Source organism: Microtus ochrogaster, chromosome 10 (genome assembly GCF_000317375.1).
Source record: "Microtus ochrogaster isolate Prairie Vole_2 chromosome 10, MicOch1.0, whole genome shotgun sequence".
In the NCBI taxonomy this organism is placed as follows: Eukaryota; Metazoa; Chordata; class Mammalia; order Rodentia; family Cricetidae; genus Microtus; species Microtus ochrogaster.
Genome location: NC_022016.1, coordinates 46,122,559 through 46,130,298, shown reverse-complemented (window position 1 = coordinate 46,130,298; position 7,740 = coordinate 46,122,559). Strand labels below are relative to the sequence as shown.

The window sequence follows — 7,740 nt, the reverse complement described above, 5'->3', positions numbered from 1 at the left end:
AATACAAAAAAATCAAATTTCTATGGTTGAAATTGATAAAGAAATGGAAATAGTGTAGACTGAAAACCTAAAATAATGTCCAGAGGGATCAAAGAAGACCAAATAAACCCCAAATAAGACGAGGGCTAGTCCACGGAGGTGAGCCTGGTCACCCACAGGCCAGTTCCTCCCTGAGCTCTATGGAGTCAGTGTCAAAAAGGCTTTCAGACAAACCTTAGCAGCCTTTTCTTAAAGGGCTCGGCAAGCTCCTCCTAAAATTCACATGGAAATTATAAGGACTGAGTTATTCCTATCAACTATAATCAGAAGTTCAAGGTCATCCTCTGCCACACATTGGATTTGAGGCAAGCCTGGGCTTTGAGATCCTGTCTCAAAAAAAATAAATAAATATAAGAAGAAGGGATGAAAATTCCACAAGGGCGCTAATACGCAGAGAAAAAGTAGTCTTTGCATTGAATCTAGAGGCGATAGCTGCAGAGCTACCACCAAAAGAATGAGGCTGAAACCCCTGGCTCAAGCCACCCACTAAAGTTAGCTCAAAATGGGGGCTTGAACTGGGGGCTGAGAGACGGCTCAGCCATTAAGAGTGCCTGAGGCTCGTCTGAAGGAATCCAAGCTTGATTCCCAGCACCTGGGTCTGTTAAGTTCATTGACTGGGGCTGAGGAGATGCGTGGCAGAGCAGAGCAGGGGGTGACTGCCATCGGTAGAGTTTTATCTGGGGTGTCGAAAATTAGACCGTGGTCATGGTTACAGGGACATGGATTCTAAAAAATTGAAGCTGGACTTGGTAGCACACACCTAATATCCCAAACACTTAGGGAGTAGAAATAGGAGGATCTAGGGTTTGAAGCCCCGGGCTATATGAGCCCCTGGTTAAACAAAAAAGAAAAAAGAAAAACTGAGTTAAGGGCTGGAGACATAGCTCAGGAGGTGGAGTTCATGCATGAAACCCTGAGTTCAGTTCACTCCACAAAATGAGGATAACGGTTAGCATCTGCAATCTTGGTACTCAGAGGCGGAGACAAGAGAAGCAGAAGTCAGTTACTACTGCTTGTAGTGGAACTCCAGGGCATCCAACGCCCTCTTCTGGCCTCTGGGGGCACTGCACTCATGTGTACATACCCACACACAGATACCCACACATTCACATAATTAAAAATAAAATAAATCTTTCTTTTTAAAGGTTGATTCAAAATGAATCAGAAACCTAAATGTAAAGTATAAAACCTTAGAAGACAACCAGGTATGATAGTGTGCGATTGTGATCCCGGCACTGGGGAACCAAAGGCAGGAGGCTAGCCAATGAGTGGAGGCTAGCCTGGGATGCATAGCTAGACCTTGCCTCAAGCAAGCAAACAAAATTAGCAAAATCTCCCAGTGTAGGAGGAAATCTCTGTGGTATTGGGATAGGCGATGACTTCCTAAATCGTGTTACAATAACACAAGAGACATTTAAAAAATAAATTTCATCAGAATTGAAAACTCTCTGCTGCAAACCACACCAACAACAAAAGTGAAAAGATACCCCACAGAGTGGGAGAAAATCGTGTGTCTCATAAGGAATTTACCCTGAATCGATAAAGGACTCTCGCAAGTCAACAGTGAAGCAATAACAACCCTATTTCCAAATGACGAGGAGCTTGAACAGTTCTCCAAATAAGATAAACCGATGACCAATAAGCGCATGGGAAGGTACTTAACATCATTAGTCACCAGAGAAACACAAATCAAGGCCACCCTGAGGAGACACCTCACACCCACTAACACACCTGTTAGAAAAGGGAGAGGTGGGAAGGATGTGGCCACCCCGGGAACCCTTGCATGGCTTTGGAGGTGGTCTTCCCTCGGCATGTTAGTAGTGGAGTTTTCCATATGAAGCAGAAGTTCCATTTCCAGGGTTTACACCCCAAAAGAAACAAAAGCAGAGGTCCACGGGAAATGTGTACCTCGTTCACAGTCCCAGTGTGCGCTAGAACCAAGAGTGAGGTGGGAATGTGGACCAGAGATCCTAGGACGTATGATCCAATCATTGAGAGCGGTGCAGAGGCTGCAGTCCTGCAGCTCGGCCAGTGCATGCTTTCCACTCAAATGTGAAGACCCGAGGAAGATGCTGGCACTCACACTAAAGCCAGGCATGGTGCTGCATGTCTGTAACTCCAGAACTGAGAGGTAGAGAGGCAGGAGGGTCCATGGGTCTTACTGGTCAGTAGGTGTAGCTAAGCTCTGGGTTCATTGAGAGACCTTCTTTGGAGAAATTAAGTGGAGAGGGGGTGAGGAGGACACAATGGTGACCTCTAACCCCACTGCAGACATATACACACATATCTATATACATACACACAAATGTATATACATGCAAGAACACATACACAGTCACATCAAACAAACAAACAAAAGGAATCCAGTGTCAGTAAATGCCACAGCCTGGGAGAAACAAACGTCAGGTAAGAGAAGCAGTCACTGAAGACAGTATGTTGTGTGATTCATTCATATACAGATCTGAAACAGGCAACAGAGTCAAAAAATATATATGTGACCTGACTAGGGTCAAGGGAAGGAGTGTTTGGCAGAGCAGGGCAGGGAGTGACTACCATTGGTGGAATTTCATCTGAGGTGTCTAAAATTAGACTGTGGTCATGGTTGCATGAATATGATTGTAAAAAAGTCAAAGCTGGCCATGGCAGCATGCAGCTACTAACCCAAACACTTGGGAAGTAGAGATGGGAGGATCAAGGGGAGTCGCTGCTTAGAAAACAAAAAGAAGATTGAATTAAGGGCTGGAGAAGTAGCTCGGCTGGTCGAGTGGCTAGCATCCATGAAACCCTGAGTTCAGTTCCCAGAAACCAAGTCTTGAGAAGTTCAGGGCCATCCTCTCCTACATCTTGAGTTTAGGGCCAGTCTGGGCCATGTGAGAACTTTTCTCAAAAAAAAAAAAAAATAAATGATATACTTGAAAGAACATTATATATACACAGCAAGCTGCCTTTGAAGACGGGTCATTTTGTTTGGCCTCAAGGAAGGAAGTCCCAGCACATCTCATCATGTGAATGAACCGTAAGGACATTAATCTTGTAATGAAGTGCTTGAGACAAACACTATAGATTCCTGCTTCCGGGAGTGTTCAAATTCACAGAAGCCAAAGAGGAGAGTAGCACTTTCCAGGGGCCGGGAGGGCAGTGGAACTCTCGCTGTTCGCTGGGAGCAGAGTTTCAGTTTTGCAAGATGGAAAGTTCTGTGGGAGGGTGGCGGGGACGGTTGAGCAACAGCGTGACTGTGCTGATGGCCCGCATGCTGCACAGCAGAAATGGCTGTGATGGGAGATTTGATGCTGCCTACAGTCTGTATACGTTAAAGGAATGCGTGTGTTTGGAAATGGTGTGTCAGCCTACATGGAGGATCTAGCTTAGGGATTTTCTAAAGAAGAACGGTCTGGGACTGGTGATGCGCGTCTGTAATCTCACTACTTGGGAGTTGGAGGCTCACGGATCAAGGGCAAAAGGCCAGCCTGGGTTACTTGATACCCTGTCTCAGAAACAACAAACAAACAAAAACAAAACCCAGGGTTTGGAGAGGTGGTCCAGTGGTTAAGAGCACTGGTTGTTCTTTGCAGAGAACCCAGGTTTGATTCTCAGCACCGACATGGCAGCTCACAGCCCTCTGTAACCCCAGTCCCAGGGCATCCAGTGCTCTCTTATGATCACATAGGCCCTATACGCATGGTACACGCACATGCATGCAAAACACCATGTACATAAAATAAATGAAAACTAAAAAAAAAAAGCAACAGTTCTTGTAGAGGCCCTGGGTTTGGGTCCTAAAATCCACATCAGGTGGCTCACAACTACCTGTAGTTCCAGGGGATTTGCTCGCTCTCTCTCTCTCTCTCTCTCTCTCTCTCTCTCTCTCTCTCTTTCTCACACACACACACACACACACGATTCAAAATAGAATAAATATGTTTTTGTTTTTTAAACAGAGCATCCCTGTATAGTCTCAGGTGTCCTAGAACTTGTTATGTAGACCAGGCTGGCCTCGAACTCACAGAGATCAAATCTTTAAAGCAAATGCACACACCAGCAAAGATCACTGTGTCTGCTGCTTGATAGAGCCCTTGATACAACGTGGAAGGCCCAACATATCAGAGAAAATATCCAGTGCGTTGGGCTCCATGAGTCTTTGACTTCTTGTCCTTTCCAAGATCCTCTCAAGAAAATGGGAGAGCTTGGGGGTGTAGCTGGATAGTAGATCACACATTTGACACCTGGGTTCAATCTCCAGCATGGAGAAAAAGATGGGAAAATGAGGGAGAGGGACAGGTGGTGGGGGAGAGATGAGACTATTAAAAATGAGCAAAATATTTGAACAGGAATTTCACTGAAGATGTATCAATAGTAAATTAGCACGTGGGGAGGTAGGGAGAATTGTTTGACTTCCTCCTCCTCTTCCTCCTCTCCCTTCTCCTCTTCCTCCTCCTCTTTCTCTCCCTCCTCTTCTTTGTCCTCTTCTTTTCCCTCTCTGTTCTGCTAGAGAGTGAATACAGACCCCACACACGCAAGGCACTTCCAAGTAACATCCCCCCTCAGTCTGAGTATCTTCTTGAAATGATATTAACTGAGCCATTCTATTCCTAGATGCTTTCCCAAGAGAAATGAAAACATTTGCCCAAACAACCAGAAGCCTAGAGACTGGTAACCAGATAAGGAATTCCATATATCTGCACCAGGGAGTATTACTCAGCACTGAAAAGTGACACACAGCAGCAAAGACAAGTCTCTGCCATTATGCAGAGTAAAACCAGATGAAACATGTAAATGCTGTGTGGTTCCATTTCTGTGCAAGTTCCCAGAAGATGCAAAATCATCTGTACTAATAAACAAATGAGTGGTTGCCTGCAAGCCAAGTGGGGAAGTGAGCCGTCTTCATTGTGATGGCCATTTCGTAGATGCATATAAGCATCATTTGGCAATTGAATGTTCAAAAAAAAAAGGTTTTCTTCTCAATTATGTGTGTTTGTGTGTGGGGTGTGTGAGTGCAGTGCTCACAGAGGCCATACAAGAATCCCCTGGAGCTGGAATTACAAGCTGTGGTTGATGGGAGCCCAACTCAGATCTTCTACAAGAGCCACAAGTACTCTTAACCACTGAGCCATCTCTCCGGTCCTAAATTGGATGTTTTAACATAGCCAGGCCTTGCACCCCTTGGGGGGAGATTGGGTCAGGACTCATTGCCAATACCAACACTCAAGTCTGCTTTACTTATATAAAATGACTTAGTGTTTGCATGCAATCTGCTTGATTTTGCCCATCTCCTTTAAATCACACTAAATCAGCTCTAGAAACCTGTGATGGTCATGTATGACTATAATCCTTGCACTTGGGAGGCAGAGGCAAGAGGATCACAGCCAGTTCCAGGCTGGCCTTGGTTACATAGTGAGTCTCTACCTCAAAAATCCAAAAATAAATAAATCACTTAATAAGTGACCTTTAGATCATGTTTAATGTAAATAGCTCTGTGTGTGTCTGTCTGTCTATCTTATACACGTGTGTGAACAGATGTGCTTGCCTGTGCATGTAGAAGCCAGAGGTTGGCCAGAGGTATATTTCTCCATCACACCCTATCTAATTTTTTGAGACAAGGTCTTTCACTGAACCTGATGATTACTGTGTTGACAAGACTGGTTAGCAGCGAGGCTCCAGGACCTGCCTATATCCTCCTCACCTACAGCTCAGGGGCTACAGGCACACATCGCCGTGCCTGGCTTTTATGTGAGCATTAGGGATCTGAACTTGGGACCTTAAGCTTATTCAGCCAGCACTTTGTCCCCTGAGCTATCTTTTCTGCCCCATAAATAGTTATTTTATACTAATAACAGGAAAAGAAAATTCATTGACCGGAGGTGTAGCTCAGTGGTAGAGTGCTTGTCTAGCATGCATGAGGCCCTGGGTTCAATCCCCAGCACTGCCAAGAAAATAAGAGAGAGAGAAAGGAGAATATCTTTGTGTGTTCAGTGCACACACAAAATTTCCCTGAATATTTTTAATATTTTGTTTTATTTTTAAGTATAGGTATGTGTGTGTTTGTGTGGGTATGTGCACATGAGTACATATAGGCCAGAAGAGGGTGCTGGATCCCCTGTGCTGGAGTTAACAGTCATGAGCTGCTTGACATGGGTGCTAGGAACTAAACTCAGGTCCTCCATGCTCTTAACCCCTGAGCCATCTCTCCAGGAGCTCCCCAAATATTCCTGATCTATGCTTGGCCCAAGCCACAAGAGTAAAACTCACAGATACAGATTGTTAATAATATGTGTAATTTATTTTATCTCAGTCTTATTTCAGTGATGCTGTAATGAGGAAAGGAGAGAAAGGCGCGCGCGCGCACACACACACACACACACAAAAGAAAGAGTCAAAGGGGGTTTCTGTTAGCATATCTGAGGTTTGAGAACACAGCTGCGTTCTGGTGAGGACACCAGACACCTGCACCACACACTTCCAGAGGGGATGAAAATCGAGCAGCCTTTGAAGACGGTGTGGCGGTTTCCTATAAAGGTAAGCACATACTCACGACACAACGCAGTCACTCTACTGCCTGGTGTTTCCACAGAGAGCAGAGCACGTGCCGTGGTCAGTCCAGAACCTTCCTCACGAGTGTCTCCCAAAGCCTCACTCCCCTTGTGACAACCAAATTAGAAACCGTCTAAACACCTGTCGCATGAAGAAAGGACAAAAGGACTATGGTACGCCTGTATGACAAACCCCCAAGATGCTACTTAGAGGCACAATTCACGACCCATCCATACACGCAACATCATGGGTGAACCTCAGAAACATTATAAGTCCCCAAGGGAAGGTGGGCAGAGATGAAGTCCCCAGATTGGAAGAGTTCGTCTGCCTGAAGCTCCAGAGACCCATCTAAGTAGGATCAGGTGACACAAGCCTCTAGTTGAGAGGCTGAGGCAAGATTATCACAGAGTCAAAATCTGCCTGAGCTATGGTCAATTCAAACCTGGCCTGGACAATTTAGTGAAGCTGGAGGACTGAGGGTTACAGCTGTAGTAGAGGGTTTGACTGGTGTGTACCAGGCCCTGGCTTTAGAGCCCTGTACCACACACACCCACACACATGTACACACTCACAGACACACACATATGTGCATATCCACTCACACTCACAGACATGCACATATACACACATACATTCGTGCACACATGTTGCAAGGAACCGCTTGTTTGTCCTGACCACCCAGAACCTAAATAATCACACAGAAACTATATTAATTAAATCGCTGCTTGGTCCATTAGCTCTAGCTTCTTATTGGCTAACTCTTTTTTTTTTTTTTTTTTTTGAGACAGGTTTCTCCGTAGCTCTTGTAAACCAGTGCTGGGATTAAAGGCGTGCACCACCACCACCCGGCTTATTGGCTAACTCTTACACATTAATTTAACCCATTTCTATTAATCTTTATATCGCCACGTGGCAGTGGCTTACTGGCAAAGATTCGGCATGTCTGATTCTGGTGGCTCCATGGTGTCGCTCCCCTACTCTGCCCTTCTTCCTCCCAGAATTCAATTCTGTCTTCCCTGCCTACCTAAGTTCTCCCCTATCAACTAGGCCAAGGCAGTTTCTTTATTCATTAACCAATGAAAACAACACATGGACAGAAGAACTTCCTACACCACACACACACACACACACACACACACACACATGCAATAGATACACAGCACTTCTCTCTCT

The 7,740-nt window shown here is 45.2% G+C and overlaps 1 non-coding gene across 1 annotated transcript; it reads left to right on the top strand.

Annotated features, from left to right (window-relative positions):
- The first annotated feature begins 5,893 nt into the window (after positions 1 to 5,893).
- Trnaa-agc lies at positions 5,894 to 5,965 on the top strand. Its single transcript has one exon. It is a non-coding gene; the product is annotated as a tRNA-Ala (tRNA).
- Positions 5,966 to 7,740: the final 1,775 nt, after the last annotated feature.